Source organism: Alexandromys fortis, unplaced genomic scaffold, assembly GCF_014885135.2.
Source record: "Alexandromys fortis isolate MF-2015 unplaced genomic scaffold, M_Fortis_MF-2015_v1.1 scaffold_95, whole genome shotgun sequence".
NCBI lineage: Eukaryota > Metazoa > Chordata > Mammalia > Rodentia > Cricetidae > Alexandromys > Alexandromys fortis.
Genome location: NW_026067990.1, coordinates 6,814,029 through 6,831,841, shown reverse-complemented (window position 1 = coordinate 6,831,841; position 17,813 = coordinate 6,814,029). Strand labels below are relative to the sequence as shown.

The following is a 17,813-nucleotide window of genomic DNA, read 5'->3' as shown; positions in this document are numbered from 1 at the left end:
GAGCATTTGAAGGTGAGACAGAGGAGGAAGGCCAGAAAAGGTGAGTGAGAACCAATCAGCGGTATAAGAGGTAAAAGAGAAGAATATGGAAACTAAAGGAGACAATATTTCCTAAAGAAAAAAGTGGCAAACTGTACAAATCATTGATGGAAGATGAGATAGGCAGAATGTTGGTCAACTTATCTATCAAGTAGGAAGTTGTTGGAGAGCTCTGTGAAGACCCATTTCAATAGAGTACTGGAGAAGAAATCCAAAAGAGAGATTGAGAAGGAAATGGGAGACAAGAATATAGAGGAAAGAATTATAGGCAACTGTTTTGAGGAGGTTCTTGTTGTGCAGGAGAATACAGACTGGCGTCAATTCTAGAGGGGAATGTGAGAATTTATTAAACTAAGTTGCATGATAATGGGATACAGTAGATGGAAGAAACAGGTGTGCAAGAAGAGAGGACAATTGCCTTGTGAGGTGCTCCAGTTTGTAAAGTGCCTCATGTGCAAACATGAATCTTTGAGTTTGGATTCCTAGAGCCGAAAGAAAAGGCCAAGTATGGTGGCACACACTTGTAATCCCAGCACTCACTGGAGGATGGAGAGTGGCAAGTCTACCCAATTGGAGGGCTCAAGGTTCAGGAAGACATGGTGTCACAAAGAGATAAGGTAGAGAGCAACTACAAAAGGCCTCTCTCTCTCTCTCTCTCTCTCTCTCTCTCTCTCTCTCTCCCACCCCCACCCCCCCACACACACACAGAGGGGGAGGGAAGGGGAGAGAGGAGAAAGAGAGAGAGAGCTCGCACACCAGGTTGTTCAAGCCCCGAAGTAAGCTATTTCAATTGAGAGATGTAATCAAATAGCCTTTGGCTGAGCAATTACATTTATCAGGACGTCTTGCAGGGCAGCTAACATCATCTAGCCTTGCACTGTGCCCAGTGTTTTCAACTTCTCTTCCGCATCATTATATGCTGTTCTTTTGTTCAGTTGGAAGATTTATTTTTTTAACTGTTCTCTCAAAGTCAACTGTTGAATATCAGTAGACATCATACACAGAAGAAATGGAGACCATCCCTTCTGGGACTTAGGTGCTTCTGGAAATACTTACAGAATATGCATCGAAAGGATTTGGAGTCCCACAAATGTAGGTGACCAAAGGAGTTAGTGTATCTAGACACAGATAATGATGACCTTATTCGTGCCCAGAGGTTAATGGAGCTTGGGCAAAGTGCCCTTAAGTCAGGGATTCCTGTGATTTAGTATACAAATCTCAAAAGACGCCTACCCTTAGTGTATTTTAGAGGGCTGGAGAAAAGCCCACAATTCCTCATTTCTCATACTCTCTAAGGAGGTATTGATACTGAGTGAGAAACCACACTTTGAGAACTACCGACAGAAGGAAGGAATCAATCCCATCTTGGCAGTTGATACCAGGAAAAACTTCATAGAAAATGTATGTGACTGAGACCATCGATGGAAGGTTCAAAGAGGTCCTTCTCTGTTTCTTCAGATGGCATCTGAAAGTAAATTGATCATATGATGATCCACTTTAATTGCTAACAAAATGATAAGGAACACATTCATTCTTTTACCGACCATCCGTAAGAAATGTCAATTTTTGGTAGGACAATCTTAAGGAATGCCCACGTTTTGTCAGATAAACATGATGGGGAAAGTTTGAATGACAGTTATTTCTGTGCTAAGAATTTAGATTCTATGACTTCTACATCATTTACAAAGGAGGAAAGGGGATCACAGGTGGTTTTCATTTCCTACCATTAAATAGGATGGATTACTAATCAACATTCCAGAAAGATAGCCATTCTGTAGTATCTGAGAAACCGTCACTGAGTTAATAGCATCAGACTCTACCCAAGTGATGAAGAAGCTTCATAGCATGCCTCCCTGTTGGCCAACATTCTTTGCTTGAATTTTTAGATAGAGCAGAGCCCAGCAGTGGTATTAGTCTCCCTGGAAGTTTGCATAGATGAACACACTGATACTTCGTAGTTAGTTGGAGCTATCTCGTTATAAATTAGAAAGATGTTTTGGTTCAAAGCATATTTATTTTTAAATGCCTTAATATATTTAGAGAAGTAGAATGTCTAGACTTCAGAGTGTTTTGCTGCATCCTATATCATACATTTTAAACTTCGCTAGGTTCTGCCAAGTTACCACCAGGACATGCTGAGCTGATTTACATCAACAATCAAGAGAATAATCAGGTCCTATCTTTTCCTAATACTAGCAATCTCTGTTCTTTCGAACTTAGGCCAAGCTGAATGTTGGAAATGTTTTAATTTGTACTTCGCTAACAACCAGTGAACTTAGGTTAAGTCAGATGTTTGTTGACTCAACATTTCTTCCTCTGATTTGCCTGCTCTTAGTGTAGGCTGAGTTTTCCATTGATTTGTTTGCCTGCTCTTCATGGTTTGTAGTTCTGTGTATACACACATACACACACACACACACACACACACACAGAGAGAGAGAGAGAGAGAGAGAGAGGTGTGCTTGCAACCGTTATGAGCAAGTGAGCAGGTACCACAAGAATTTCTTTCTCTTGGCCGTTTATCTTGTAATGTCGATTGGGGCACACATATTCACCGTGTTTCAACTGGTAAAGTGTTTCCTTTATTACTTCTGAAAATCATGTCAAGCTTGGATCATTCCCTTCTCAATATATTTATTGAAATATATTTTCCATATACACATCTCTATTTTCTTTTATTAGTTTAATGGTATATTTAATGATTATATCTTTAACCTTACAATATTTTCTTTCATAGGAAGTATGAGAAATTAGTTAGTGTGGGGAAATTAAGAAAGTTTTTGACATATTAGGGTGTCTGTCAAAGAAGAGATGTCTCTTTGAGCTGGAGACAGAAACTTGTGAGTTGAAGTTATATAAAAGGCTTTTCTCCAGGAAAATATCATTGTGTATTATTTGAAACTTGAGTTTGTGAAATAGCTCTTTATGCACCTTTCTTTGCTTTATCAATTGTAAATCAGATAATAAACACAAGTGATGGCTTCTAAAAAAAAAACAATCTAAAAAAACCAAACAACAACAACAAAAAGACAAAATCCCCTAGGCTAAGATCAGACGAAGGAGACTATAGAAGCAAAGGAGAGAACAGAACCACAGAGTTCCGGAAGCAGTCTTGGGATTTACAAATTGAGCAGAGTTGACTGAGAAGAAAGGACTAGGAAAATTAGAAAACCCAGAGAGGGTGTCTTTGCCATGAAAGCCAAGAGCATGTTTGAAGAGTAAAATAAAGTGTGAGGTGGCCGCCTCTGCCTCACAGCTCTAAGCCAGAGCCACACCATCGCATTTAGTAACAGTGAAGTAATGAATGACCTTGGTGGCATAGTCACAGTGGAAGCTCTATGCCATGCTTGGAGTGAACCTAAAGGTAAAACGTTGGGATAGTGACTATAGACAAATTCAACGAGCTGTGCTGTGGAGAGGACCAAAGACCTGGAAATGGAGGCTGAAGATGAGGTGTTAAGAGTATACTTTAATAATGATAGAAAATAATGCAATACTCTCTTGGGCATCTCTTAAGACACCAATTAGACTTTTAAATTGTATCCTCCATTTTCCTCGTTATTAGCTGTCTCCTTAGAAGCTGGCTGCTTTGACTTATCATCTTAGTGTGTCCATATGCCATTGTCAGTTGCTGTTACATTTTGGGAAAAAGTGTGGGGTCCTCAGTACATCTGAAAGTCAAAGTTCATCTGATAGGCTTCCTTTCTGAAACAGGCAATTATTCAAGCAAATGGGTGAGAACCTACAAAAGAGTTCCTCTTTCTTAAGTGTAGGCAGGGGACGATCAAAGCCTGAATACCTAGTAGCTCAGAAGTCTGGAAAGCATCTTACTGGATGCATTGGAGGATGTAACAGAGTAACTAACATATCCTTTGTCACCATGTCCTATATTGACCACCAATCATCTGGGCATTCTCCTTTTCTCTTTCCAACCAGAGGTTCCACTGTAGCTTCCCTCTCTGTACATGGGATGGGATATTTAGAAAGTTGTTCTTGCTGGGTGTAGCCAGAGGCGAGCACTACAGCAAGACTGCGCAAAGCTGGGGGCGGCCACTCTGCCTTGGCTGACCTTCAGCTCAATTTGCTGCTTTTTGTATCATGACTCACTCTAGGTCTAGGCTGCAGCCAACTTTGAGTCCTTTCTGGGGCTCCATTTCGAAGACTCATGATCGGTTCTTCAAAATTCTTCCCTTGTTGCTAGATTAGCAGAATGTGATTTCCAGAACTTCAGTACTGCTTCTAGGAGGTCACCAGCACTGTGATCTGCCACATGGACTAGAAACTCAGGCTACCTGGCTTAGGTAAACAGCTGACACTCACTGTGACTCTGTTTACTCCATTTTAAAAGGACAAATAATCAAGGTAGCTGCTGTGGAGAATTATTTAAATGGATTAATACATGTAAACTAACTGGCTTGCTATGATTTTATATTCCACTAGGGAAATTTTTTTCTAGGACTCTCTGGATTGTTTGTTCTATTTTTCTCGTTTTTTTTTTTTCAACATTTTAGTGGGATTTGGAAAGAAGATAAAACTGTATGACATTGACTCAGTCTATCACTTAAAGCTATGAATGAACACTTGTCATTGAAAACTATGTTTAAAAATGTTCTAAGTTCTTAACCTTCTAACATTTGGAGCTGCATTTTCTCTTTATTTAGCTAGAATAAGATAGTGTAATTGTACGAAACTTTAGAAAGCAGGTGAGGTACTATATGCCTGTAGTTCCAGAATTTGGGAGAGAGAAAGAGACAGAGAGAGAGAGAGACAGAGAGAGAGACAGAGAGACATAGAGACAGAGAGAGAGAAAGAGACAGAGACAGACAGAGACACACAGACAGAAACAGAGAGACAGACAGAGATGATCTGAGTTTGTGAGATCAACCTAAGAAACAGTGAGAATCTGTCTCCAACAAAACAGAAGTAAACAAAACCAAAGTCTTAGCATTCTTTCTCTCAAAGGAGGCAAAGACTAGAACTTCACCAGGACTGAGCTCTGTTTAGAGGAATGTCCCAGGGTTGAGTCGTGTCAAGGTCTTTTGTTTCCTACCTGGTTCAGTTCTATGACTTCTAAAAACATGGAAATGATTGCTCGCTAGCACATTCCCCCAGGCCTTAAACTTCATTTTGTCTGTGGGCTTCCTAACCCCTTTCTTCTTTTTTTAGAGCCTTTATTTTTATTTTTTTAATATTTATTTATTATGTACACAATATTCTGTCTGTGTGTATGCCTGCAGGCCAGAAGAGGGCACCAGACCTCATTACAGATGGTTGTGAGCCACCATGTGGTTGCTGGGAATTGAACTCAGGACCTTTGGAAGAGCAAGCAATGCTCTTAACCTCTGAGCCATCGTTCCAGCCTCCCCCCTTTCTTCTTAAAACAGTGCTGTGCCTCTTTCTACTGAAATCCAGTTCTTCTACCTGCCTTTCAATCCCATCCTCTCACACTGGTTCCCTAGGTGTTTGATATTGTTAGTGACGCCTTCATTTTTAAAATTTACTTTTCCTTTACATTTTCATAGATTTTTATAGTGAATGTTGCGCATCTTCCCTTTTCCATACCTCCTAACCTTTCTTTTCCCTCCTAGATGTCTCCTTTATTCCTCTGGGCAATTTTGTCATTTTATGTATATGTGCATGATTTTATCTGATGATATAAAGCCTAGGAACTACAGATAAGAAAAAAATATATGACAATTTTCTAAGATTGGCTTAATTTGCTTACTATGATTATCTCTACTTGAATAATTTTCCTGCAAGCAACATAATTTTTCTAGCATACTCAACCTCTTGCTCCCAGCTGGATTCTTTCCGTTGGTCTTTAATCACACAAAAATCTATTCCTTTAATTAAAAAAGCGACAGCAGAACCTCCTCGTCCTGCATTCTATTCTATTTCTCCCCTCTCTCCCCTCCAGACTCCTACAAAGGCCTTTGTATGTGACCAGTACTTGCTCTTCCTCTCCCGTTTCTGCATCCCTCTTGACTCTTTGTCTTTGTCACTTAAGCATACAGCTCTCCCTAGAGTCACGTATGGTCCCCTTGGCTTCTAAATCTAACAAACCCTTTCCAGTCCCAGTTGTCCAAATCTTCTGTGTCTTAGCACTATTTGGCAGCCTGCCTCTAGGGTATTGGCTCCCTTCTGCTTTGCCTCCTTGTCCATTCCTTTTCAATAGTGTTTGTGATATTTTTTTTTAAATAAAGGAATTTATAAAACCCTACAGTGATGTCTCTGGCTCAGACGTCTGCCCTGACGGGATTCTCATTGCTTCTTCAAAAGAGCATTCTCAATGTGGAGCTTTGTCTTTTCCTTCCAAACATAACTGTCTTCCAGCTCAGGGAGAAAGGCCCAGTCACCCACTGACTCATGCAGTCCCTGAATCCAGAGGTTCGCCTTGATATCCTTTTTTCCTTATATGCAACTAAGTACCAAGACTGTTGATTTGGTTTTGTAGCTAGGGACCTCTCAAACCCACTCATGTGCACACGCAGCTACCATTGTCCCTTCCCTAAATTATGAGAATAGTCCTCTGCTTATTTCTAGTCACTGACTACCTTAGTTCCTTTGCCTCACTATAGCCAAATTAATTTTTTTAATTCCAGATATTCTCTTTTATTTCTTTTCTTTCCAGGCAAGTTTAAAATACATTGTTGTATCCTCAGTATTTTTGACCTTAACCATTCTGACAGGTGTAAAATGATATCTCAGAGTCATTTCTCTATGCATTTCCCTGATGACTAAGGATGTCGAACAATTGATTTAATGTCTTTAGGCCTTTTGAGAGTCTTCTGCTGAGAATTCTGTTTAGATATGTACCCCATTTTTAAATTGAGTTGTTTTGCATTTTGATGTCTAGTTTCTTGAGTTCTTTATATATTTTGGAGATCAGTCCTCTGTCTGATGTGGAGTTGGTGAAGATATTTTCCCATTCTGTAGGCTGTCATTTTGTTTTACTTACTGTGTTCTTTGCCGTACAGAAGCTTTTCAGTTTACAAAGTCCCATTTATTGATTCTTGCTCTCAATGTCTGTGCTACTGGTATTATATTTAGGAAGTGGTCTTCTATGTCAATGCATTCAAAGCTAATTTACATTTTCTCTTTTATGAGGTTCAATGTAACTGAATTTATGTTGAGGTCTTTGATTTATTTGGACTTGAGTTTTGTACATGGTGATAGATATGAATCTATTTACAATTTTCTACATGTTGACATCCAGTTATGCCAGCATTAAAGATGTTTTCCATTTTTCATTGTACCATTTTGGCTTCTTTGTGAAAAGTCAGGTGTTCATAGGTGTGTGGATTAATGTCAGGGTCTTTGATTCCAATCCATTGGTCCACATGTCTGTTTTTATGCCAATACCAAGCTGTTTTTATTACTATAGATCTATAGTATAATTTGAAGTCAGGGATGGTGATGCCTGTGAATGTTCCTTTATTGTACAGAATTATTTTAGCTATCTTATTTTGTTTTTGTTTTTCCATTATAATGGAGTATTATTTTTTCTAGGTCTGTGAAGTATTGTGTTGGGATTTTGATGAGAATTTCATGGAATCTGTAGATTGCTTTTGGTAAGATTGTCATTTTTATTATGTTAATTCTACCTATCCAAGAGCATGGCAGATCTTTTCATTTACTGGTGCCTTCTTCAATTTCTTTCTTTAGGGATTTAAAGTTATCGTAATACAGGTCTTTTACTTGTTTGGTTAGAGTTATGTTGGAGGAAAGGTTGCTAGTTAGTTCCCAGCCGCTCATCCCTGAAATAATCACACAAAACTATATTATTTAATTCACTGCTTGGCCCATTAGCTCTAGCTTCTTATTGGCTAACTCTTACATCTTAATTTAACCCATCTCCATTAATCTGTGCATCACCACAAGGTCGTGGGCTAGCGGATAAAGTTCTGGCGTGTCTATCTCCTGCAGCAGCTCCATGGCTTCTCCTGACACCTGCCTCCTTTCTCCCAGCATTCAGTTTAGTTTTTCCTACCTACCTAAGTTCTACCCTATTAGACCAAACCAGTTTCTTTGAATACCAATGGTATTCACAGCATACAGAGGGGAATCACACATCAGAGTTACCCAAAGATATTTTATATTTGAGGTTATTGTAAATGGTGATGTTTCTCTGATTTCTTTTTTGGCCCATTTATCATTTGTATATGGGAAGGCCACTGATTTTTTTTAATTAATCTTGTATCAGGCCACATTACTGTAGGTGTTTATCATCTTTAGGAGTTCCTGGGCAGAGTTTTGGGGGTCATTTTTATATACTGTTATATCATCTGCAAATAGCCATAGTTTGACTTCGTCTTTTCTAATTTGTATCCCCTTGAACTCCTTTTGTTGTCTTATTGCTGTAACTAGAACTTCGAGTACTTTATTGAATAGATATGGAGAGAGTGGAATAGCCTTGACTTGCTCCTGATTTTAGTGGAATCATGTTGAGTTTATCTTTATTTAATTTGATGTTGTCTTTCAGCTTGCTGTTTATTGCCTTTATTATGTTTAGATACATTCCTTGTATCCCTGATCTCTCCAAGACCTTTATTATGAAGGGATGCTGTATTTTGTTGAAAGCTTTTCAGCATCGAATGAGATGACCATGTGTTTTTTTTTTTCGTTTGTTTATATGGTGCATTAAATTGACAGATTTTCTTTTTTCTTTTTCTTTTTTAAAGGCATGGTACCATATATTTGCAATTTTGATACTCAAGAGTCTGAGACAAGAAGATCATAGTTAGAGACTGGCCTGAGCTGCATAGCAAGTTTATGACTAAGCCTCATACTGAAACCCGGTCTCAAGCACACACACACACACACACACACACACACACACGGGGGAGAGAGAGAGAGAGAGAGAGCTCAGTTCCTTCGTCTTATAAATAACAAAAGAATCATGAAGCAACCCTGCTTTTCAAATAAATGGCAAAGATACAATTTAAGTACCAGTATTTATTTATTTATTTATTTATTTATTTATTTATTTATTTATTTATTATGTATACAATATTCTGCCTGTGTGTATGCCGGCAGGTCAGAAGAGGGCACCAGACCTCATTACAGATGGTTGTGAGCCACCATGTGGTTGCTGGGAACTGAACTCAGGACCTTTGGAAGAGCAGGCAATGCTCTTAACCGCTGAGCCATCTCTCCAGCCCCCTTAAGCACCAGTTTTAATTATCACATATGTCGGCATGATGATGGCTGTCATTGTGAGATTGATTTAAAGTGATTGACCACTCTGTATGGGTGTGTTGATTTCTTAAAACCTTGTGGAAGTGAGGGGTATATATCTTATAGGATTTACAGGAACTTGATCTGGGCATTGCAATGTGTCAGTTGCTGCTGCCGAAAGAATGCCATTTGAATTGAGCTTTCCACGAGAAAGCCCCAGAATTGCTTCCAATGTTGCGTCTGAATTCAGTTGCTCTGGTATATTGTTCCTGCAAACTGGTTCATTGTTTTGATTCCCCGTGTTGGGTGTTTTCCTTTGTTTGCTTTTACTTTTCAGATGCTGATCTGCACATTGCAATTAGTGAGGAGAAACACAGAGCCCCTACTTTCCCAGAGAGGATAGTAAGTCCATTTTTCAATTATTTTCTAAGTTGACATACGAAGTTTGGGAATATTTGTACATATGCATGATTCTATTTTGTTCTAATTCATACTCTCTCTTCTCCCCTGCCAGTTCCTTTTCACATTCTGCACATATGATATTGACAGATTTTCATATGTTAAACCATCCCTGCATCTCTGGGATGAAGACTACTTGGCCATGGTGGATGATTTTTTTGATGTGTTCTTGAGTTTGGTTTGCCAGTATTTTATTGAATATTTTTGCATCAATGCTCCCGAGGGAGATTGGTCTGTAATTATCTTTCTTAGTTGTGTCTGTGTGGTTTGGGTATCAGGGTAACTGTAGCCTCATAAAAAGAGAATTTGGCAATGTTACTTCTGTTTTTATTGTGTGGAACAGTTAGGGAAGTATTGAAATTAGTTCTACTTTGAAATTCTGGTAGATTTCTGCGGTGAAACCATCTCATCCAGGACTGGACTGATGTTTTCAAAATGCACATTGGATGTGGTAACACACTTCTTTAATCCCAGCACTCAGGAGGCAGAAGTCTGAATGGCCTACATAACAAGTTCCAGGCCTGCCAGGGTCACATAGAGAGACCCTGTCTCAAAAATCACACATCCAATGATGCTGCCAATTGTACCCCACACTCTTTAACAAGAATTTCTCTACAACCCATCAAAAAACTCTTAGAATTCTTAGGTAAAATATAAATTTTTCAATGTGGACTTAAAACTCTGTTCATTTTGGGCCTTGCTTGTCTTCCCAGTTCTTTTTAGAGACTAATAAAATATGCCATTTTCCCTTTCCCTTTTCTCCCTCTGAGCCTTCCTATGTATTCCCCTTTTCACTCTTTCTAATCCATGGCCTCTTTTTCATTGTGTGTGCTGTATCCCTTTTTATTTTTGATTATTTATTTTATTTTTGGGATTAAATATAATTATATCATTTTCTTCTTCCCTTTTCTCCCTCTAAAACCTCCCATATATCTCCTTGCTTCCTTTCAAATTTATGGCCTCTGTTTCTTTAAGATACATACATATATTAAATAAATATACATATAATAAGTATATATAATAAAGATCTATATATCTTAAATATATACCCCCTTTGTCTTGCTACTCAGATCTGAAAGGCCTCTTCCACCTTAGGAGTTTTGCACAAACCGTTTCTTCAGCTTAGAGCACTTCTCTCTCCTCTCTGCTTGTCATCTGTTTTTCAGGGTTCTGGACCTCACCATTACTTAGGGTCCAGCCTTCCATTTACTGGGAGAGTCTCCTTCTTACAGATTAAGTCTGGACTCCTTACCACAGGTTTTCTTAGTACAGACCATTGATTCATCACCTTTGCAGTTACTTGAGTAAATATGTTAATAGCTCATCTCTCTCTTCTTATCTCATAAACCCATTCAATAATTCTTTACTGAGTCTCCACTATGTATCAGGCATTATTTTATAAGACCCAAGAAACTCTAAGCAAATATGCAACGTGGTCAAAGAAAGTGCCACAATGAAATAAAATGTGGATGAACAGAACAGAGATTTAAAAAGACTCTTGCTCTGTGTGGGAAAGTTAGAGAGAAGCAACCGAGCCGTGGTTTCAATAAAGTGAGGGAGCAAGGCATGGGGATGCCTGGAGTGTGAGTATTCTCACAATAGCAAGAGTGAAGGCGAGCAGGTCTCTAACCTGTTCAAAATATTCAGGAGGTCGGTATGCTGGAGTACAGAGGAAGAATAGTAAGAGGTGTTAATAAAGTATGGAAGCTTTTCAAAAAATCTCAAGATAGAATTACCACATGACCTAGCTACACCACTTCTATATAGGACCTTTAGGAAGGTAATTCCTAAAGGACCCTAAGTCAATATATCACAGAGATGATCGCACATCCATCACGATGATAGCCAAGATATAGCTTACATATTCATCAATGGATTACTGGATAAAGAAAATACGCTGTGCATACACAATAAAATTTTACATGACCATGAAGAAAAATAAAATCGTAAATAAAATAAAAAATAAAAGCCTTCGCAAAAAATGAATGAAACTGGAGATAAATATGTTAAATGAAATAAACTAGCTTCATAAAGACAAATACTGCATGTGTTCTCTTATATTCCGAACCTAGATTTAAAATCACACACATATATATGTATGTGTACATAAATATGTGTGTTTCTTCCTGTGGTGTGCTTCCAGGGTGTGTGGGCACATGCGCGCGTGCGCACACACACACACAGACACACACACACATACACACACACACACAAACATTACAAAACTAGACAGAGAATCATTAGAGGGAAGGAACTGATCTTAAGAAGAGTGAGAAATAGAGAGGACAATGGAATACATGTGATATGAAAACTGAGTGAGTTACTATCTTGGGAAGGAATGGAACCTTCCAGAAGGGGACACCAGGTATGAGGAAAGACAGTGAGAGAGGGAGACAAAAGGCAACAAAACATAATGATGTCATTATGTATTATGTATGAGCACGTGATAATAAAATCTGTTACTTTATATACTAACCTAAAAACTATAAGAATTCAAAAAGATAGAAAAAGAGACCAAGGCAGATGGATTCTGTATGTTCTAAAATAATTGTCTCGGGAGGATGGGTTAGAAGGCGAAAGGGTAGAAGCAGGATTCTTGGGTTCTGTGCATGTTCTGAAATAATCGTCACTGTTGTGATATGCAGGAATCTACTTAAGAGGCTGTGGCGATGGTTCTGGGCAGAAATGATGCTGGCCTGGTAATGGTGAGAAAGTGTCACCTGGAAAACATTTGGAAGACACAGCCTTTAGAATTTGTGATGTGTTTCTTTAAATCCCCTGGGCAGTGGTGGTGCACGCCTTTAATCCCAGCACTTGGGAGACAGAGATGGGTGGATCTCTGTGAGTTCGAGGCCAATCTGGTCTATATAGCGAGTTCCAGGACAGGCTCTGAAGCTACAGGGAAACTCTGTCTCAAAAAAAAAAAAAAAAAAAAAAAAAAACCTAAAAACCAAACATCAACAACCACACAAGAAAAAATCCCCTAGGGATTGATTTCTTACGACCTCCTAAGACTTCCCTCTCCCCCTTCCTTCCCAGCCACACTGTCTCCTCACTGTTACTGTGAGCAGACAGCATATGAACTTCCCTCATGTAAACCGTCTTCCATCAGGGATCAGGAAAACAGTGGTCCACATGCTTCTCTCCCCTCAGGGTTCTGCAGGTCACATTATTGGGCATTTCTTTCTTCACTCCTGTCTATGAACGAGCACCCTATTCCAGCATTCCTAATTCTCCTTCCTTACTGATTTTGTCTTCACTGTACTTATCACACCTGATGATATTTACATATATCATTATATACACAAATATACAATCATATCTACAATACATATTGTAGATATGGATATATAATGATATATAACATATATGTGTATATGTGATATGTATTATATATACATATATAAAATGTGTATATATAAAGATTTTTATATATATGCATAAAACATAATGGCAGATAGTGGAACCTTTAGGAGATGGGACCTAGTAGAAAGAGGTTCGATCATTGGAAGTGTGCCCGTGAAAAGAATATTGAGACCTATTACTTCCTTTCTATTTACTTCTTGGTCAACAGGGTGTGACGCTTCCTTTCACATGTGTTCCGTACCCATGATGTTTTGCTTTGTCAGACTGTAACCTCAGAAGCTGTGCAGTCAAAATAAGTCACTCCTTTAAGTCAGTGCTTCTCAGCCTTCTTCTTTTAAAAAAATTAATTTATTTACTTTATGTTCTTTGGTATTTTGCTTGCATGTATGTCTGTGTGAGAGTTTCAGACGCCCTGCAACCGGAGATACAGACAATTGTGAGCTGCCACATGCATGCTAGGAATTGAACCCAGGTCCTTTGGAAGAGTAACCAGTGCTCTTAAAAGCTGAGCTATCTCTTTCACCTCATCTTCTCAGCTGTGACCCTCATGTTGTGGTGACCCCAAGCCATAAAATTATTTTCATTGCTACTCTTATGAATCGTTATGTAAATCGCTGATATTCAGGATAGCCGACGGAAAGCTCCCGAGAAAGGGTGGTGGCAGCTCACAGACTGAGAACTGAGGTATTTTGTCACACTCACGGAAAACTGCTTAACACAGGATCAAAGAACAGATCCAAGTTTCGAGGCCAAAAAGCTGCCGCTTGCTGACATAATTAAATAAAGTCAGGAGCCCTGCTCTATCTACTGCACCATCAGAAAACTCGCCCCTCCCTCTGCAACCCAAGGAAGGCTGTGACAAGACCAGGATTTGGCCTGACTCCCCCCCTTTTTTTTTTCAAGGAGAGAGGAAAAAACTAGAGATAAGCTATATTCCTGAAATTTGCTGTGACGTCAATTTGATGGAACCCCCACAATGTGCCTGATTCTATGCACAGTGGTTTTGTGCAAACAATTGGCTTTCAGTTGAGGAGACAATACCACAACATGCTTTTTAATGAAAAAAAAAAAAAGAACAAATAAAAAAACAGCTATCTCTTTTCCTCATTCCTGCAGGTGCCCAACCAGGTTGACTCGCTGGAGAGCATTTTCTGCATTCCTAATAGATAGCTAGAAGGGACCGCCTTCCTCAGCCCCAGCTAGAGGGGTAGAAAGCTTCAGAGGGAGGGTACAGCATCTCCAGCTCCTGCTTCCGCAGTTGTTGAGCTACTCCAAAACGGGAGAATTTTGCTGTCTCGGGTAATAGCAGAGAATTAAGGTAAGAGAAGCTGGGAACTTGAGAGTGGGAAGGTGGATGGAAATTCACATGGGAGTGAGTTGGAGGTCGTCACATACTGTGCTAAGTGAGATTGAATCCGGCTTTTGGGGGGCAGATTTCACTCTAATTGGTCACTGTGACAACCACCATCACTGACTCTGCACCCCAGCTTAGCGGTACTTGATGCATTTTGCAGGAATGTGGTAAAAACGTGTCTTTAGAGTGTCCACGTGGCAGACTGGAGGCTGGATTTCTGGCTTTGGATTCTTCTTCCGAGATGTTCCACAGTAGTTTGGATAATATTTCAAGGTCTACTTGGAACACTTGGGGTCTTTATTTTTGTTCCTGACATCTCCTTAGAGTCGGCTTTACAGTATCTTTTCCACCCGGGTCAGACCATCTCTCTCTCATTGGAAGACGAGGCTCTCGAGTTTTTCATAGGGATGTCGTACAATTTAGTTCTTTATAGGATTAAACCAAATGACAATTATCAGAATGTGTATCCTTTTAGAATTAATTTACTCATTTTTTAAAGTTGGGGTTCACTGTGTTGCCCAGGTTTGTCTTAAACTCTTAAGCTCAAGTGGTCCTCTTGTTCTGATTTTCTCGGCATGCTGGAACCACGTGGATACATCACAGCACCCAGATTAACTCTCTGGATTTAAATATTCATCAATTGCTGTTTCCAATGGAGTTAAGTATAGCCCAGAGAATTCCTTGTAAACTGGATCCAGAGAAGTTAGACTTGCTGAGTATATGCTCCTGTGTGTGCAGAGGAAAGAGGGGCAGTGATAGAGTTTGTGGTCGATTCAAGGTCTCTACTAGCCTATAGTGTGAGCTTTCCAAGTGAGCTGGGATGATGGCTGGCTTTTCTCTGGTCAGTCATTTGCCATGTGCTTTCTTAGTCTATACCCAGTAAGACCAGTGATGCTGTGGTGGCCATGCTATCCCAAGAATCTGGCTACTTCTTTCTGTGTGGCTTCAGGGGAAATTGGCTAAGAGATTGCAATCTGTGTCAGGCCTGAGATAAGCAGGGTGGCTGATGGCAGGGTAGAGCCTGAAAGGACTGTCCTGCACCTGCAGCACCAGACAGTTGGAGCCTTTAATGAAAGCCCCGGAGGAGAATTCTGGGGGCTTCGCTTACATCTCTTTAGGGAAGACACATGGTTGCCTTAGTGTCCTGGCTCACAGCCCTTTTAGGACTAGAGGTCTGCCCCAGCCCCACATCTAATAGATGGAGACACTGAGGCTAGAAGAGGGAGAGAGCCTTTTCCACTCATCAGTTAGAATAGTTAGAAGTAGATAGAGCCTGGAGACCAAGGGACCTGAATTTGAATACCAGCTTCGCTACGATCTAACTTCATTTTGCCCTCTCTAACATCTACTTTGCTTATTGTAAAATGAGGGTGGTAATATCTGCTTTGAAGATCAAAACACTGGAGAAGATGTACAGATAGTTTCCAGTACAAACAGGTGTTATATAGGCTGTAGCTTTAAAATGCCACTGTCTCCACATACTCCCTCCTTTATCATCCTCAATCCCTTTTCTTTGTATTGACAACTCCAAGAATCGGAGTATGTATTGTAGTTTTATCGAGGAATAATTCACCTGCTGTGGAATAGATCTCCAGTGTACAATATTATGAGTTTTTTATTGTTTTTATTGAGCTATACATATGATAAGTATTGACAAATGTAGGAACCGCCACATGCATCAGGACAAAGGTGAGACATGGCCAAGCACATGGTGTTTCAGGGTCTATAATCCAATTCTTGGGAGTCTGAAACCAGAGAAGTATACATCTGAGATCAGCCCGGGCTGCATAAAGAGACCTTGCTAGACACCTTTGTGTACTGGAGAAAAAGATGGGACACTGGCAATAGAGGTGAGGGTTCCTTCTTGCCCTTCCTCTTCAGCTTCTGTGCCACAAGCATCCACTGTTCTGACATCCAGCACCATAGGTAATCTGTGCTTCTTTCATATAAGTGAAACCATAGATGTGGTATTTTTGATTTGGTCTTTTCACTCAATATAATGATATTTATCTGTGTTGTGTGTAGTGGTTGCTTGCTCTACTTTTTTGCTAAGTAATAGTTCATGGTATGAGTCTATCGCAGAAAATGCATTTTCTTGGTAATAGACTTATTTGATCACTTCCCTTTGGGGGATATTGTAAACACAACTGTTAGTGATGCTTATGTAGACGCATTTGTGTGTGTATGGCTGGGGTACAATGATCCCAAAGGAGAGCCGTTTAGAAGGATTCCCCATTGGAGGCCAGTTTGGTCTCCAGAGTGAGTTCTAGGACAGGCAAAAACTACAAAGAAACCCTGTCTCTAAAAGCAAACCAAAAGAAAACAAGTTAGAAAGATCCCCTGCTTGTTGCCAGATTCCTTCCTAATGTCCCCAGCATAATTGAACCATAAAAGAACCATCTAAGACTAGCTGAGGAATTCACACTATTTGAATTCTTCTAAGAATAATACGAAGCCTAGAGGGATTTGCTATCCTCCACCTCCAGATTATTCACTGAGGAAAACCTCAGCCTTCTGCCTCCTAATAGTCTATATTTTCCTTGCATTGTACTTCCAGGACATGAATGACACTCAGCTACTGTTCATTGAGCTCCAAAACGTGCTCAGACATAGAGAAATTTGTAAGAAAGTCTCCATGACATGTAGGCTCTCATAGACTAGACAGAGAGGCAATCTATTAAACCCTAGACATCTATGTTAAATTCACAAGATTGACTAGATTAAATATATTTTTAGTCAGAGTACGCAACAAGTCTGGTTGAGTTTAAAGGTAAAGAAGCAGTCCCGGGGACTCTTTTGGGTTCCTAATATGTGTGTATGAAGACTTTCAGGCTGGTGCTACCGTAATTGCTAGTTTCAAAGATGAACAGGGTTCCGTGCAGGACGGTCTCACGGGAGATTCGGTGTGATTTACTCTCTTGCACACACATTGTAAGGCTCAAAAGCAGTGCTGGTGGACAGTGTCTAGCCCACCCTGGATTGCTTGGTCAAGCTCTCTAGGCGGCTCTGGTTGAGGTGGTTCCGGACACCCTGGGCGGTCTAGAAGCTGGTTCTTGCTAGACTGTGGTAACTGACCTCGGTTCACGTATCTGGGAGGAACATACTTCTGTAGAAGACAAATCACTCTGTGATTTGGCCTCAATGCTGTGTCACATTCTCTCTCCTGGTGCTTGCCTAGTCTGGCTGCTTGATAATCCCCTTTTGTCAGCGAAGGCCACTATTAGTGCTTGGCCGAACATTGCAATGCTGTTTCCTGAACCCTCATTATATTGGGCTTGTTTTTTTTTAATATAATTTTTTATTGAAAAAAAAAATCCCCCCCCCCCCCCCCCCCCCCCTTTTCCAAAAAGGGCCCCCTTGTTGTTAGCACTTTTTTTTCTTTTTTTTAGGTTTTTTTTTTTGTTTTTTTTTTGTTTTG

The 17,813-nt window shown here is 39.9% G+C and overlaps 1 protein-coding gene across 1 annotated transcript in view; it reads left to right on the top strand.

Annotated features, from left to right (window-relative positions):
- Positions 1-14,224: 14,224 nt before the first annotated feature.
- Positions 14,225-17,813, top strand: part of Vgll1 (vestigial like family member 1) — a 20,672-nt gene continuing 17,083 nt past the window's right edge. The window contains exon 1 of the mRNA XM_050159688.1: positions 14,225-14,359. The gene's annotated coding sequence lies outside the window, so the exon portion shown is untranslated. The remainder of the gene's footprint in view (positions 14,360-17,813) is intronic.